Raw genomic sequence first — 18,261 nt, 5'->3', positions numbered from 1 at the left:
TGAGGAAAGATCGCACCGTGCCCATTATGGATTTTCTACTTAGCATGGATTATGAAATCCAGACAGGAAGAGTTTCATCCAAAATGGTTTGACATTTGAGGCAGGTGCTGGCAGGCCAGGAGGAGGCCCCACTTATGCAGGAAATCCTCTCGGAGAACCCCTGAGACGGAGGATGTGGTGGTGTTGTGGTTCTTACAGTAAGTGCGCACCTGTTCCGCACCTGGCTCTGGGGGCCCCTGGCTCTGGGGGCCCCCGGGAGGCCGACCAGCGTGCTGCCAGGCTGGCCAGAAAACAGCCGGGCACACGGGACAGGCGCCCTCAGCACAAGGCACGTCAAGATTCACCCCCCTCCCTCTGAGCCGCAGAGTTCCGGGAAGGAACCACCGAGTCCAGTTGGGGAGGCAGGGCGGGCTCTCCGGGGAAGCGCAGCAGAAGCAAAGCAGGCCGAGAGGGTGGAGAGAAACCAAACAAGCTGGCCTGGCAGCCAACCCCGGCAGGGTGGGAGCTGCAGGGACAGTGTTTACATGAAGATACAAGTGTTGAATAACAGCGTCGGACAGTGCAGTTTCTGAGGAGTATCTGAACCGAGGCTGCGTTTTCAGAGTTACAGCAGCGACAGGGACTGTGTGGCCGAGTTTCAGTTGGGGGCGACAGAAGAACTATATCCCCCTGGACCAGCTGTTTAGGTCAGTTGCTTCACAAGGTTGCTTTTAGGGTCCGGCTCCCTGCGTTCTCTTTATTCCGTGTGTGTGTGTGTGTGTGTGTGTGTAGTTTGCAGTAGGTAGACCAGGAACCTCACTCCCGGCATTCACAGCCAGCGTCTCCCTTACTTAGGCTTTAGGCTGTGCCGTCGCTGAAGACTCTGGAAACCAGGGTTCTGCTTCGACTCCTGGGGCCAGCTACTTCTCTAGCCTTATGGCCTTGTCTTTGGAGGTCACCACCCAAAGTGTCAGTTCCCTTGGACAGCTCAACTGTCCCCTCCCTATCCTTGCCATGCTATGTTTGCGCGGCCCCTCGCCAACCTCCTGCCACTCCGCTCATGTCCAGCCATGCACAGGGCCTGTGCCCATGGCCTCTCTACCCTCAAGCTCCTCACTGGCAGACTGTCCACAACTGTCATGGTGTCCAGGTTGTCCCACAGGCAGCCTGCTCATGTGAAGGCTCTTCCTCCCCTCGTGCCCTCAGAGTTTGGGTTGGAATCCTTGCTGCTGCATGTAACCGGATGTGCTTCCTGGAAGGGCCACGCTGCCCCTCGTCCCCAGGTCTCCTATGTGCCTGGTGCTCCCCCACCATCCTTTCCCCGAAGACTTCGCTGACTCCCTAGCCTGGGGAGTGTCCCCAAACCCAACCTGTCCCCCCCATTCATCTCACTGATGTGGGCTTACTAGATGTGAGCCCCTCAAGGGATCTGGGTACCTCATTTCCATTCATGTCCCTAACGAACGACTGGCACCAAGTCCGTGCTTAAAGAGCGGAGAATGGTTTTCATAGACTGTGTTGGGATGAGAGGCACAGTGGGCAGTGAGCGGAAGCAGACAGGTTCTCCAGGCAGAGGGAGGCAGGAACAAGGCAGGGGAGTATAGGCAGGTGTGGGGTGTTCGGGGAATGGCTTGTTGTGGCTGGGCTGCAGCCTAGGGTCTGGAGGGAGAAGGGGCAAGGGGCATGAGAAGAAAGGGAGTGGTGAGACTGGCATTCTAGAAAATCCCTCTGGGGGCCAGCGTGGGGGCTAGATGAGGATGAGGAAGCTGGCACAAGAGATAAGGTGGAGACTGGCATCTAGTTAGAAGGATGGAGAGGAAAGGGTCCTGGCTGCGTTCTTACCCAACTGGGAAGCATGTGGACCTTTGTGGCTTTCTCTCCCATGGGGTCCCTGCCCCAACCATGGTGCCAGGGTTCAGGACCCTCCATGCTGGGTGGCCCTTCCCTTCAACTCCCAGTGCCTATAAACCCTCATCCCTGCCACTAAGCCACGAATGGGAAACAGCCTTCAGATTGTTCCATTCCCAAAAGGACCAACATTGTAGCCAGGGTAGGCAGGGTGGGAAGCCTTTGGCTAAGGGAATGACAGATGGCGAGATCTTGAGCACGAGCCATGAAATGCTGATGGTACAAAGTGGGCTGGGACCCCCAAATCCACCGTGGAACCAAGAGTTTTCCATGTAGAAGAGAACCTCCTCTCCCTCTACTGTCTGGGTATCCCCATCTCCTCCAGCACCCTAGGAAGCCCCCGGAAGAACCCTGGGCAGGCTCACTGGTACCTCTGGCTGGCCTCGCCCTGGCTGCTTGCAGGTTCTTCCTGAAAAACCACTCTTGGCCAACCTTCCTGCTGAGAACTTCCTCTTCTGAGAACAATACGGGGTAAGGACTAAATTTGCCAGTATGTGCCAGAAATATTGGGTAGGTCACAGCCCAAATATGAGTGCCACTATTATAGTAACTGTAGGAGTTGGCCTCATTATTCCTATTTTGCAGCTCATTGGAGATGTGACATAATTATGGCTTATTTGGATTTTGAATTCGGGCTTGACTCACTCTAAACACTGCTACACACTGTCCTTTTTCTCCTAATCCTATGTCTACGGGGGCAGACACGGAAGATGTATCCCGTCTGATGGAGGGGTAGAAGTCAGTTCCGTGTGGCTTCCTCTAATGGGAGCTCTGAGCAGGGCCCAAAGACGGCTGGACTGGGGACGGGAACCCACTGGGGTCCAGATCTGGTTCCGGAGACCTCAGCCCCTTGCCTGCACCCCAGCCCTCAGCCACCCTTCCTTCCCTAGCCACCTCTGCCCTGTCCCCACCACCGCTCTAGCTCTCAGCTCAAATGGCTCATGACCCCCCCTCCCCTGCCACGTGCCTGTGATCTGATCATTTCAAACCCAAATGCAGTTCCATCTGATTGACCCCAGCCACTCCGTGAGCACACTCCATGCAAGGCCCTTTGTCAGGGCTGTCTCACTGCACAGCTCCAGGGACACCTCTCCCCCAGGATGCAGCATCAGTGGTTCCCCCGGCCTTACGGAAGGCTGTGTTCTCTGCAGTGGGGAGACGGCAGTAAGCAAGGCCGGGTCCCGGAGGAGGAGCTCCGTGGAGGAGCCAACCACATGGCCTGCAGAGGCCAGGAGAGGCACTGGCTCCTTCCTGGCATCGCCCCTCCCCCAGCTTCCAAGGGGCCGAGGCTTCTGGAGTGCTCCCAGGTCAGGGTCACTCAGTGGGAAAGGGTGGAGGCCTCGGGTGGCCAGGCTGGATGCTTAATTCCAAGAGGAAAGGATTATTACATAGGAAGAGCAGACAGAGATAGGTGGTGACAGAGCCCCAGGGAAAGAGAAAAGACAGGAAAGAAAAAGAAGAGGTTTACAGGCTCCAGTCACCACACATGTAGTCCTGTCAGATGGGGCCGACCCCTACCTGTGCCGGCGGCCTCACAGAACCTGCTGGGGCCACTCCCAGCCTCACACTCCCGGGTCTGCTCTGCTCTGGCCTGGCCTCTGACAGCTCCAGTCCAGGTGGTGGATGAGACCTGGCCCCTCCCCCAGGGAGGGGGCGGGGGAAGGCCCCAAATCTCTCTCCAGCCGCTGGGCCGGGTTCCGAAGGACCTCCCCTGTCCTTGCTGCTTGATGTTGTCTCGGGAAAAGAGAATTTGTGCTGCACTCAGGGTTCTCGGGGGCCCCCAGGGCCAGATGTGGAAGACCACAGCTCAGAGTTAGCTTCTGTGGCTGCTGTGGCCACTGTCAGCCATCTGGCTGGACAGGTTTCCCAAGATGGGAGGTGAGGCGGGGCTGGCACTAGAAACTTGGGCATCTTTTGGAGCTTGGGAGGGTCTCAGGATGGGCCACAGGTGTGGCTGGCACACCCACACACATGCCTGTGCACACACACATAGCTAGTAGCTTGTCTAGGAAACACTGTGGAGTCGTCACGAGTACACAGAATCTCGAGTCCTATCAGCGCAGGCTCATTTAGGTGCCTCCATGCCCTGGCAAAGCCCTTCACCTTTCTCAGCCCCCTCTTCTCTTCTGTAACTTGGAGATAGTGACTATCTCACGAGTGGTTGGAAGGACGAGTTAACACAATGGATTTGAAAATGTTTTATAAGCTGCCAAGTACAGTGCCTCTGGGAGGCATCACTGTTAGCTGAGTCCCTGCAGGATTTCAGCCTCAGCCTCAGTCGTGAGTCCCTGTGGCCAGACTTGGAGAAAGTAAGAGAGCCACAGATGAGTCCCGGTTCTGCTGCTCACTAGCTACACTGATGGAAGAATTATTTAACCCACTAAGCACACAATTTTACATCTGTAAAATGAGGTAATGATATGCTGGAAAAACAGGAGTGAGGGAAATGAAACGAGATAATGTGTATGTAATGCGATGCTGAACTATGAGATGATGGACTATTTCTGTCTCATTTTTGGCTGAAGTCCAAAGGGTGACCCGATCTAACAGGTGCCTATCCTCCCCCACACCTTCCCCCGCCCCCAACCCTCCTGCCATCTAGTTGTGAGACAGAACTCCTAGGGAGCCTTGCTACCATGACCTTGGCAGTGGGGGGAGTTCAGTGTACCTACTGCCCCCCCCCCCAACCACCGCCACCCCTCGGCATTGAACACTGCACTCACCCTGAAGTCCACTGGCCCCAACCACTCCTGGCCAGCGACTGAGTGTGGCTGACACTATACCTGTCCCTTCCTGTGGGAGGTGTGGCTCATGTAATGGGCATTTCTGCCTGAAGGACTCCAAGGGCCAGCCAAAACCTTCTTAGACCTGCCTGGGATCTCTTCCCCTTTTTCCTCCCAGTTATTCCTGCTTCCTCCCCTTTGTCCTCTCGTCTCCAGCTGAATTCTTGCCTGTCCCATCCTGTCTCTGTGACAGCTTCTCAGAGGACCCGTGTATGCGCCATCCCTGGCCATCCATCTGCAGCCTGTGACAGAGTGGCTGCTCCAGGGCCAGCTGGGGAAGTGGCCGTCGCTTTGGAAAGGGTTGTTAGAGGCATGTGTCCACCCTGCCTCACTTTCCCTAAGGTGGGGAGGAGGCCAGTCCTGTCACCCCCAGCAAGCAACAGACAAGAGTTTCAGAGGGTCTGTGGCAGAGCTTAAATGTGTCCCAGGGCCTGGTGATTTACAGGCAGGAGGTGGTCTAGGCTGGGGGTGTTTTGAAAAGCGGAAGTGGGCCAAGCAGGGAGACAGGCAGGGTCGGGAGCACAAAATACCGGACAGTGACCTTTGGGCTCGTGGTCTGGGCAGACAGGACTAAGGGTCTTTAAGGCCGCCGCCCCCACACTTGCTCTTCCCAGCACTGCAGACAGCCATCTGACCGGCACATTGCTCCTTTTCCCCCCTCCTCTCCTCTGGACTCCTGCGCTAGGGAGCTCCTGTCACAGGCCCTGTGCTCCCAGGCCAGCACTGCCTGCACCACGCTGTGTCCCCCACAGACAGTAGGTGCCTTTGGGGCAGCAGCGGTTCTGACAGGCCCCTGTGACAAAGACCCTGAGTCCCCGGCCCAGAGAAAGGTCACCAGGAGGATGGGGACTTCCTGGCATCAGATGTTTTCTCCGCAGACATTGGTCTTTAGGAGGAACCAGAGCATAATCCAAGAGTGAGGGGCTGGGCCCAAGTGGCAGAAGATAGCAGAAGACATAGGTCTGGCCTAGTGTCCCAGGAGCTGTTTCTACTACCAGCACGTTTGTGATCCTCGACACGTAGACCCACATGTCACCATGCCATTACGGGCCCCTGTATCCTCATCTGTGAAATGAGAGGTCATTTCTAATGACCCTGCAACTCTAAAGGGCTATCAACCAAATTATCCACCGAGTCCCCTCTAGCCTTTCAGTTCTAAGAGTCATGGAGAAAGTGGCATCCAGTCAGAGCTGTGGTTGGAAACCAGAAGATTGAGGGCTCCAAGTCTACAAGCGTTAAGGTCAGGCACTCCTGGGCCCCAGGCCTGGCCCTGGCACTCATCAGTGTGTGTGTGGTTGGCTGGCTTGCTTTCTCTCTCTCAGCCTCAGTTTCCTTGTATGTGAAATGGGGCAACAAAGTGTGCCTTGCAGGGTCATCCCGAAGTAGAGGGTGAGTATGTAAAGCACAGAGCACTGGGCCTGTCACAGTGATGCCCTACCATGGTGGTGGGGGGGGGGTTATTGTGCTAATACTATCCATGTGGGTGAGGCGCCTTCACGTGGTATGGACTGGTACTCACCTTAGAACAGGCAACCACTTGGTGACTTCCTTCGTCCTGACAGATTCGAGACCCGAGGGGTCGCAGCTGGGGTTGGGGAGGATGGTTTCATGACGAGTCAATATCACCCCACCTCCTCACATCCTCCTCCGGAAGCAGAGCCTGCGGCTACCCAAACAAGGTTCTGGAGAGTTCTCCCGTGAGCAGCTGGCCCTTGCTGGAAGACAATAAATGGTCTCTACTGTCTCTCATAAGAAGCTGGTCAAGGAGGTCAGAGGAGCCTGGGGTTGGCAGGTGGAGGCAGAGGCAGCGGACCTGGGCTCACGCTCCAGTCGGCCATCCCAGCTCACCCACCCCACGTCATGCCCTCTCCTGATTCTGGGTAATTGGACACCCCACGGCTGCCTGTTTCCCCCATTATAACTCCTATCAGTTGTGTTATAACTGCCTGTCTGTTTCTCCCGTTAGGGATTCATGGAAGGCAGAGTTTGTTGGATTCATTTCTGTCCTAGTGCATGGCACGGGGCTTGGCACACAGTAGATCACCGTTACATTTTCATCAAATAAATGAATGAATACAAATGGCATTAGTTTCCTCCTTTCCCCTGAAAGCTCTTCATACAGTATAAGACTCAAAACCATGCAAACTATCATTAGTGGAACTCCATTTATCAGCTGGGACTAAGTTTGTCTATAATATATACCCAAGTTAAAAGCAGCTTAAACAAGAAACATTTTTTTTTCACATAAAAGTCTGGAGATGGACAGAACAAGACGAGTAAGGTAGTTCACAATTTCTTAAGAGAACTGGAGTCCTTTTATCTTGTTGCCCTAGCAGTTTCCATCTCCTTGTTTAACATGGTCGCTCCAACACCAGCCCCTGCCTCTACGTTCCAGTGTTCTTTCCCAGAAATTGCACACAACATTTCCTCTAATATCCTGTTGCCTAGAACTTAGTAGTGTGGTCGCATCTAAGCTGCAGGGAAGGATGGGAAATGCCATCATTGTTTGGGGTGGCCCGCATCCCAGCAAGAATCTGAAATGTTTTTTACTCATTAACAGAGAAGAATGGATGCTGGGGGATACTAGGGGTCCCATACTTTACAGTCCAGACTGCACGCCATTATCTTATTATCACCTGATTTAAAACGTATACCCCAAGCTGAAAAGCTATACATTTGGAATGATCAGATAATTCTTTTTAATTTCACACAGTGCTATCCACACAGTTTTCATTTTGTAATTTATACATAAAATACAAAGAAATGATGATAATATTATGAACCATAAGGGCCAGGACTTTGACACGCTCGTTCAGAAACAATCCCTATCAAAAGAAGATGCCGGAGTGTAAAACCTAAATGTTTCTGCCAAGTGAAATTGCCTTATTCTGAAATATCATTTTCAGATTTTACCAAATAAAATAAAGAATAGGGGCACTGTCCTCACTTCACAGTTGAGGGACGAAGGCCCTGAGAAGTCCGTGAGCTTCCAAGACCACAGAGTCTTAGGCAGAGTTTACAGCAAGACTGGGATGGGCACCCAAGGCCACCAGCTGCAAGGTCAGTGCTCTTCCCTCTTCGTCATCTTGCCCCAGGTCTTCTTGGAAAGGGTGGTGGTTGGGTTCCTCCCACTCAACTCCCTCAAGAAACTGTGTGTGCAGTGGGCACTAGGGAGCAGGCCAGTAGGAACTAACCTTAGGGGCACACGACATACCCTTTTAGGTTTATTGCAAACGATAGTATTCCATCGGGGACAGGAGATGGGGTTGGGGAATTTGGGCTGAGCTCCAGACCTCAGGCAGAGGACACTGATGCTTATATTTGGTGTGATTCAGCAGCACAGCCCATTTCAGGCTTCGAGATCAGGAAATGTTAGTTCTCTTTTCATGGAAGGCAAGTTAGGACCTTCAGTTTTCTTGTGGGAAAACTGACACTCTGAGAGTTCCAGTCACTTGCCCAAGATCAGAAGGCAGGTGACTGGTGGAGCAAGAGTTTGAGCACAGGTCTCCCAATGGCTCTGCTGGACCTCCTCCCTTACCAGGCTCTTCTTGGGGGGCTCCGGGGCCACTCCCACTGCTCTGACCCCTGGTCAGTGCTACTGCCCACCAGGCTGGACCAGGCTCACCACCTGAATTTCATTTTGCAGCTAGAAGCCTGATAGCCTGTGAGCACCTGTCGGAATCATGTCCCAGCAATTGGAAATAAGAAATCTCTCCAAGGGAGAGATTTGTCCCTTGTCAGCCTTGTAATGCTCTCTCTGCTAGACTCCACTGCAAGTCCTTTCCCTCCCTGCAGGAATTGTCTGAGGAAGTTTACTCATTTCTGTAGAACTCCTGGCTTCTCTGCATCCTGATGTGGCAAATGCAATGGGCAAAATATTGCCTTTTTAGCCTGCAGCAAACAGGATGTACTATATCGCACTGACCTCAGCAAACTTATTAGGATTTGAGGAAAATCACCTGGCATGGCCTGGGATGGCTTTCTAGCCAGGCACTGACTCCAGTTGGGCACTGATCAATAATGATCAATAAATGGTCAAGCGGTAAACGATCAATCAATCATCAATTAGTTTGTAATCATCAGCATTCACAGCTTCTATTGTGTAGCCAATCCTGCACTTGGCCTGTAACTGGAGAGAATAAAGTGGAGACTGGGTTCCTTCCTTTAAGAAAATTTAGCTGGAGAGCATAGAGGTAGGAACAGAGAAAAGAATACGGGATTTGAAGTAAGACAAAACGTAGGTTCAAATGACAACAGCTTATTAACTGTGTGACCCTAAGCAAGTGGCCTCACCTTTCTAAGCTCCATGCTTTGGAGACCTGGCTTGGCTGGTGCGAATGTTAAAGGAAAGAACATAAAACACTTGGCCCAGAGTTTGCGCCGTGCTGGTGATAACTGGCAAATGCAGGATGAATGCGCACAACTATAACTGTTTACACTCATATCGGAATTCAGAGAAAGGGGAGAGTCATATGTGGATTCTCTTAAAAGCCCTTGGTTTGGAGAGTAGTTCACGTCATCCCCTTTGGGTCTGAGGCCATGGAAAAGTTGCTTTTCTCAGAACATGCAGTACAGGCAATGGCCACTGGGAGGAGGAATAGGACAAATTTTAGCATCTTCTACCTCACTGTTCCCCTAGTCAGGGAAACCACAGGGTGACTGTCTTTCTCGTGCCCTCCCATCCCATTTCACCCTGTATTTGAACCTAAACTTCTACATACAATATCTGTAAATAGATGGGGACTCATGAGGCTTTTCATTTTGCATTAATATGTCAAAAGTTCCTTGACATGGAGGAACCAGAGTGTTAGAAAAATCCTTTGATTCCATTTTCTCTACTCTCAATCTTGCTCTACATTTTTTCCAGTTGTCGGTGTAGCTCTCCCAATATATCTCTGAAAATATACAAACATCTACAGTTCTTTTATTTCTCAGAACTTTTGGAAACTCTCTGGAACACTGTGACTATCTCTGAAATATTCTGAAGCTCCTTGAACTGCTGTGACTTCCTATAAATCTCTGAAATCCTAAATCTCTATGTGCATTTTTCTTCTGGATTTCTCTACCCTTTGAAACCACACATTCTCTCTGAGTCGCAGCGACTGTCCGTCCATCTGTCTACCACAGCTCATTATCATCTCACAAATGGATATTGGGCAAAACAGGTGCTGTTTGTGACAAACCATCCTCACTCACTAGCTTCAGGAATTTGCTCACGTCCTAGCTCAAGGCTACACCTTTCCTAGTTCGGAGGAAGGTGGAGGAGATCAGATCCCTTCCCACAGGGATGTTTCAGCTAGAATTGGAGCCAGAGAAAAGGGTCAGGTATTTGGAGTCAAACTAGGCTTGATTCTCTGGTCTTCATCTTACTATTGTGTGACCTTGCGAATGTTGCTTCTGTCTCTCCAACTCTCTCCTAATCTAGTGAAAATAAGCATGCGGACTGGAGTTGCCATGAGGAACAGAGACTGTAAGAGATAGGTGCAAGTGCCTGGTGAACGCCCACAACTATCATGACTTTAAGTATGAGTTCAGAGGGTGGGGAGATTTGTGTGCGTGTGTTTCCTAAACCCTTGGCATGGAGAGGAGGTGTTCAGAGAGTCCACTGCATTTCAGAAATTGCTTTATGTGAGCCCACAATATTGCCTTCTCTTCAGATGCTCTTCAGATTCTCTCTTGCACCTGCAAGAGTTACTCTTACTCTTTGTTTTTCCTCCTACTTTGAGGTATAATTGCTAAATAAACGTGTAATATATTGAAAGCATATAACTTGGTAATTTCATATATATTTACATTGTGGAATGATTCTCAGAATCAAGTTAATTAAAACACCTGTCACTTCACATAGTTACCTTTTTTTGTTGAGAACGCCTAATATCTACTCCCTTAGCAAAGTTCAAGTATACAAGACAGTATATTAACTATAGTCACCAAGCTGCATATCACACACTCAGAACTCATTCATTTTACAACTATAAGTTTGTATCCTTTGACAGACTGCTCCCCATTTCCTCAATCCTCCAGCCCTTGGCAACCACCATTCTATTCTCTGTTTCTATGAGTTTGACTTCTATTTGGTTCCACATACAAGTGACACCATACAGTATTTGTCATTCTCTGTCTGGCTTACTACACTTAGCATAATGCCCCTTGGTTCATCTGTGTTACCACAAATGCCAAGATATCCTTCTTTTTTTAAGACTGAATAATATTCCCACATATATCATACAATATGTTTATATATATTTATACATTGTATAATATAAAATATATTTATATTTATATAATATACATATAGATCACTTTGGGTAATATGGACATTTTAACAGTATTAATTCTTTCAATCCACAAATGCAGCACATCTTCTCGTTTGTGTCTTTTTCAATTTTTTTCATCAATGTTTTACAATTTTCTGCATATAGATCGCTCACCTCCTTGGTGAAATTTATTCCTGAGTATTTTTATTCTTTTTCATACTATTGTGAATGGGATTATTTTCATAGTTTATTTTTCAGATAGTTTGCTTTTAGTGTACAGAGATGTGGCTAATTTTTATATGTTGATTTTGTATCCTGAAATTTTACTGAATTTGCTCATTGGTTTTAACAGTTTTTTGGTAGAATCTTTAGGGTTTTCTTTACATAAGAAATGTCTCATTTGTAGAGACATTTTACTTCTTCCTCTCTGATTTGGATATCTTTTATTTCCTTTTTTACTGACTTGCTTTGGCTAGGACTTCCAGTAGTATATGAGTAGGTGAGATTAGAGTGGGTACCTGTGTTTTGCTCCTGATCTTAGGGAAAAAAAGCTTTCAGCTCTTCACCATTAGGTATGATATTAGCTATAGGCTAAGTTCAAGGTCTTTATTATGTTGAGATGCATTTCATCTGTACCTAATTTGTTAAGGTACATTCCATTTATATCTAATTTCTTGAGAATTTTTATCATGAAAGAATGTTGAGGTACATTCCATCTATACTTAATTTGTTGAACATTTTTTTTAATCACAAAAAGATGTAGAATTTGTCAAATGCTTATTCTCCATCTGTTGAGATGATCATATGATTTTAATCCTTCATCTTATAAAATGTGTATCACATTTATTGATTTGTGTATGTTGGGCCATGCTTGTGTCCCAGGGTAAATCTCACTTGATCATGGTGTATGGTCCTTTTAATATGCTGCTGAATTTGGTTTGCTAGTATTTTGTAGATTTTTACATGTTCATCAGGGGTATTGGCCTATAATTTTCTGTTCTTGTAGTGCCCTGTCTGACTTTGGCATCAGGATAATGAAGGACTCACAAAATGCGTTTGGAAGTGTTCCCTCCTCTTCTATTTCTTAGGAAGAGTTTGAGAAGGATTGGTATTAATTCTTCACATATATATGGTAGAACTTACCAGTGAAGCCATCTGGGTCTGGGGTTTTCTTTGTTGGGAGATTTTTGATAACTGATTCAACCTCCTTACCCATTATTGACTTGTTCATATTCTATTTCCCTGATTCAGTCTTGGTAAGTTGTATGTTTCTAGGAATTTACCCATTTCTTTTTGGCCTATCTAATTTGTTGGAGTATAATTGCTCACAGTGGGCTTTTATAATCCCATGTATTTCTGGGATCAGGATGTAATATCTCCTCTTTTGTTACTGATTTAATTTATTTGAGCCTCCTCTCTTTTTTCTCAGTCTGGCTAAGGGTTTGCCAATTTTGTTCATCTTTTCAAAAAACTCTTTAAGTTTTGTTGACTTCTTCTATTGTCTTTCTAGTCTCCATTTCATTTATTTCCACTCTGATTTTGGTTACTTCCTTTCTCCTAACAACTTTATGTTTAACTTGTTTTTCTTTTTCTAGTTACTTGAGATTGTTTGAGATCGTTCTGTTTTCTTACTGTGGGCATCTATGTGTTGTTATGAATTGCTTCCTCTGAACAGGTAGTATTAAGAGTTGGACACAAGGTGAGGCAACAAGCAGATCTCAGCCTCTTTGCCCGCTGTTCACCTTTAGTGGCAAAGGGTAAAGCATTTGGAGGCACTTCACACACTGCCTATGTGTGATCCCATCTGCCTGCAGGATTCAGCATTGGGTGGGGAGTGTTTGGGCAGCTGGAAATCTGAGCTGTTGTGGGACAGTATGTCTCTGTGTTTAGTCTTTAGTGTGGTCCAATAGAATATTCTGCTATGCCGGAAATATTCCAAACCTGTGCTGTCCAGAATGGTAGCTATTAACTGCATGTGGCTATTGAGCACTTGATATGTGTGACTGAAGAACAACAATTTTAATTACATTCATTTAAATATAAATAGCTATATATTTTTTAAATGCCTTGAGGTCATTTCCTCATGATCCAGCCATCATGAATTCAGGGTCATGGCCTTGAATGGCATTGCCAAGGTAACTTGGAGATGACTCCCCTCTGTTCTTGCCCTTAGATGCATGGTGGCCTCTTCACATGTGTCACCGCCTTTAAATAAAGAATGGTACTGCCCTCTGTCAAGAACACTGATGTGAATTTCAGGGGTCATTTTGCCTTCTCACAGGAAAACTGTGAAATTCATGTACTAGTGAGTATTTATTCCAGAGAGTTCTCTCCCATCCTCCAACTAAACCAGTTGGGAGTTGGATCTGAAATCAGCCCAGTTCCATGTGCTCTGCTCACTGTGGTGGGGAAGCTGGCAGCTGAGCTCAGCCTGTCTGCCTACTAGGACCACCTGGAAGCTTCACCTAGATCCCTCTGCACTGGCACCATCAACCTTCTTCCTGGTTCTTGATGCCAAGCCTTTCCTGACTTTGGAAGTTTGCTCTCAGACAGCAGCACGATTCTCTCGGACGCTCCTGTCATCACTGCCTTCTCCTTGGTCTCTCAGGTTCCAGCTTAAATGTCAGTTTCTTGGAGAAAATGTTGATGACCATCCATTCAACATTTCCCCTAGTTATACCTAAACTGTCTTCATGAGACGTATCACCACATTGTATTTTTTTAATGCTTATTTATTTTTGAGAGAGAGAGAGAGAGAGAGAGAGAGAGAAGACAATTGGGGGAGGGGAAGAGAGAGAGGGAGACACAGAACCTGAAGCAGGCCCCAGGCTCCGAGCTGCCAGCACAGAGCCCGACGCGGGGCCCGAACCCACGAACTGCAAGAACATGACCTGAGCTGAAGTTGGACGCCCAACTGACTGAGCCACCCAGGCACCCCGACTGATATTTTTAATTCCTGTCCTTATATCCTCTCATGGCCCACTAACACGTGAGCCATGCAGAGTTTCTGTTTTATTCCCTTTTAAAAATTCTCATTATCGTCTCCAGGGATGATAGTGCCAGAACGTAGTAGTCACTCTGTCCATACTTAACGAAGGGACCACTGTCCAGAGGCGGCGTGTGGACTGCTATGCTGAACAATAGATGGTCTTCACTTATCGAATATTCCAGTTGCTTTTCTCAGTGTCCATTTGGGGTGGATTAAATATGGCCACAGGTTTTTTTGATGCTCTTTCTGAAAAGAGAAGGAACGTCTCCTCTTGAAGCTGTGTGTTCTGTGATGGCTTTGCCCAGTAGAACATGGCAGAAGACAAGCTGCAACCTCTTCTGGGTCTATTTTAAGGAATGAGCAACTTCCATCTCAGCTTTTGTCCTTTTTTTTTTTTTCCTTTTTCTTTTTTTGGTAACATTCTTTCTGGAAGCCCTGAACTGCCGTATCTGAAGCCTGATTGCCTTGACACCACCATGGTAGAAAGGCCACGTATTGACAATCTAGCTGACAGTCCCAGCAGCCTTCCAGCTTATTCCACCAAAGCACCAGACAAGTGAGTGAAGCTGCCTTGGGCCCGTTGGACCATCCCACCAGCTGAATACAAGCGACCTCAGTCTTTGTCACGGGGAACAAGAATTCCTGACCCACAAAGTTGTGAGATATGGCAGAGTGGTTGTCATTTTAAATCACTAGGCATCGGCATGATTTGTTCTAAAGCTGTAAATAACTATGACCCACTCCTCCGAGCCTCTTAATTTTTGCTCCTTTCAACTCCACCACCTTCATTCCTGACTCTGCCAAGAATTTTCATCCCTCTCGCCATAAGGAACCTGAATTATTAGACTTAAGACCTGATGTGCTCAGGAAAATTTGTGGATGGTTCCAGCTCACAACTCCTTTATCTGAGGTCCTCCTAAACTTATAATTCATATTGTCGCATAAACGACTGTGGTTTGCTCTTAAGTAGAAGTGATATGTTTATTATGATTTGTCAGTGAGAATTCGGGATTCCCGAGGGGAGACGTTAGATGTTCGCCTCTCTCTTCTAGGCACAGTGTTGTAGGGCTGTGGCACGGAGCTGCGGTGAGAAAGGCAGTAAAGCAATTTCTTAATTGTAAGTTGCTGTAACACTCATTTCTATCGTCAAAACTAGAAGAGAAGGGTGGAATCTGAAGATGAACTTTCCCATTTACCTCCAGTATCATTCTTTAGAGACACAACACATCATAAAAAAGGAATAGATGTCCCTACCTGAAGCGAGTACTACTATCTGTAAGCAAAGAATGGCCACAAAATATCCAGATACAGAGGGAAATGGGGGCTCCATCACACCTAGAAAATAAAGTCGTAATTGTGGCATCAGGCAGCAAGAATCACTGTGACACAGAAAAGAATAAAAAAGAAAAAAAGCAGAGACCATTTAGAAATCCTGCCTTTTGAGAGAATTCCCCTTGACAGGCAAATGACTTAGTCAAACCACAGGTGTCAGACCCACTGAGATTATCTCTTTTCCTCTTTCCTTCCTGTGCTTTTACTGTGGCTCATTACCTTTAGCAGGTGCTAAAGGACAGCTGCGGTGCACAAGAGCATAAAAGGTGTGCAGGGGCACTTGGGTGGATCACAAGGTTAAGCATCCAACTCCTGGTTTTGGCTCAGGTCGTGATCTCACAGTTCGTGAGTTTGAGCCCCGCATCGGGCTCTGCACTCACAGTGCAGGGCCTGCTTGAGGTCCTCTCTCTCTCCCTCTCTCTGCTCGTGCTTACTCAAAAAAAAAAAAAAAAAAAAAAGTGTGCAGAACCCAGCTCTGCCCATCCCCACACTCACTCAGCCCCTTCTGCCCTTGGCCTAGGCCACATGCCAGATGAACATGCCAGATGTTGCTTCATTTCCTAATGGGAACACTTATATGCCCTCTCCTTGGTGGGGGTGGACGGGCCAGCTCTAGCAAAACCTCCAGAATCCCGCAGTTACGGTCAGGGTCTGACCTGCCTGGATCCATGGAACTTCTGGTTCAACCCACAACTTCCACACTGAAATGAAACACTGCAATGTGGAGGTGGGATCTCGATTCCTCAGCAGCTGCACAGAGGACCTGGGTGAAATGTCTCATATGCAAAGGTGTGTTAAATGTGAGATAATCGTGGGTCAATCAGATGCAGGAAATTGGAAGAAGAAAGCAGATAAAGGCCTCTACTTTCTTCCTTCATTTTCTAATTTCCCCTTCACTTTTGCTGCCTATGGTTGCAGCCTTCTTCCAATAAACTGTCAGAAATAAGTTTTGGCATATGCCTTCTTTCTCGGTATCCTAGACACAGGAAAAAAAGATACTGCTAAGATATGGGGTATATATTAGCAGGCTGAACTGGGGGACATGTATATATTTAGTTCCATATACTCAACAGTTAAGCTAGGTTTGGTTCACGAAGGGCCTCAAGCTGGCCAATAAATAAAACGTCAGATTTTACTTGCTGGAAAACACAGAGTGCTTAAATGCAAAATATAAACTGTGTAATCTATGGTGAAATTTCTGTTTTATATACAAGAACATCAAATAAGGAATTAAAACAGAGAGAAATTACATGGTCGAGATCTCTTGCAATGGTCTAACATACCCATTGAGAGAGAGTGGGGTTGGAAAGACTGTGACAGATGAAAGCAATACCACGGGAGGAGGGTAGCTGTTTGCAAAACCTCAACTGATGAAGGGCTCATATCCTGAAGATATATATTTTGAATTTTAATTATGCAGATTATTTTTTTATTTTAAACACTTTTAAAGTTTATTTACTTTGAGATAGAGACGAGCGAGCAGGGGAGGGGCAAAGAGAGGAAGAGAGAGAATCCCAAGCAGGCTGTGCGCTGTCAGCACAAAGCCTGATCCGGGGCTCGAACTCACAAACTGGGAGATCGTGACCCGAACCAAAACCAAGAGTTGGGTGCTTAACCAGCTGGTCACCCACGTGCCCCTCTGCAGTTTATTTTTAAGGCAGATAAACCAAAAGAAAAATAGGCAAGGCACCTGAACAGTCTCAGCATTAAAAAAATACCCAAATAACAGCAAAGATAAGAAAAGGTACAGGCAGATACTCACTATGACTCAGAACAAGGCATATATTAAAACCATGATCCCCATACCCGCTGTGGGTATAATGGAAGAGGCTGACAGTACCAGGGTTTGATGAAGATGTGGGGTAATGTGGTCCACATGTTCATGGCCAGTGACAGTGAGATCGGTGGAGCGATATTTGAAAGCACTTTGGTATCTTCTTCCAGAGTTAAAAATAAACACAGCCTGTGACCCAGAAATTCTACTTCTGGGCATATGATCAATAGAAATATATGTACATATGCACAAGAGACACGTACAATAAACTTCATGACACCGTTACTGGGAATAACTGAACTGGGATCAATATAAACATCCTTCACAGTGAGCCCACGCCTATCACCCCAAGTAACATCAGCATCCATCTGATCGTTCCACAAACAGAATGTTAATAACTGATTTTCTGATTAATCAAATTGTTAAAATCTCTTACCATTTACAATAGTTCTCTCAGGGATATTCTCTCAGGTTTTTACATAGAAAATCATATTTTTCTGAATAATACTTTGTTTCTACTTCTATTACAAAGTCCCTGGCATTTCTGCCAGCAACAGAGTTAGCACATAGAGCTTTTCAAAACTATCATTTATTGGGGCGCCTGGGTGGCGCAGTCGGTTAAGCGTCCGACTTCAGCCGGGTCACAATCTCACGGTCCGTGAGTTCGAGCCCCGCGTCAGGCTCTGGGCTGATGGCTCAGAGCCTGGAGCCTGCTTCGGATTCTGTGTCTCCCTCTCTCTCTGCCCCTCCCCCGTTCATGCTCTGTCTCTCTCTGTCCCAAAAATAAATAAAAAACGTTGAAAAAAAAACTATCATTTATTAACAATAGCAACAAAAATATAAAGTCCTCAGGAATAAGTGTAAAAAAAATGCAAACCTTGTATTCATTAAATTATGAGATTTCGATTCTTCCCCCCTTTTGATGAATCTACAGATTCAGCACAATCTTAGCCAACTATTTTATGGCTATCGATAAGCTGACTCTAAAGTTTGTATAGCAGGACAAAAGATTAAGAACTGCCTGCACAACACGGAAGAAGCAAGTCAGGGGACTGACACTACCTGACTTCAAGACCTACTATAAAGCTACAGCACTTAAGACTGCCTGGTATTAGTGAAAGGACAAATTCATAGAGATTAATACATCAACTGAAGAGGATAAAGAGCCCAGAGATAGTCTCATACAAATAAGCAACCGATCATTGACAAGGAAGTAAAAAAACTCAATGGGGGAAAGGA

Source organism: Panthera tigris, chromosome C1, assembly GCF_018350195.1.
Source record: "Panthera tigris isolate Pti1 chromosome C1, P.tigris_Pti1_mat1.1, whole genome shotgun sequence".
Classification (NCBI taxonomy): Eukaryota; Metazoa; Chordata; class Mammalia; order Carnivora; family Felidae; genus Panthera; species Panthera tigris.
This window is presented reverse-complemented; position numbering follows the sequence as displayed.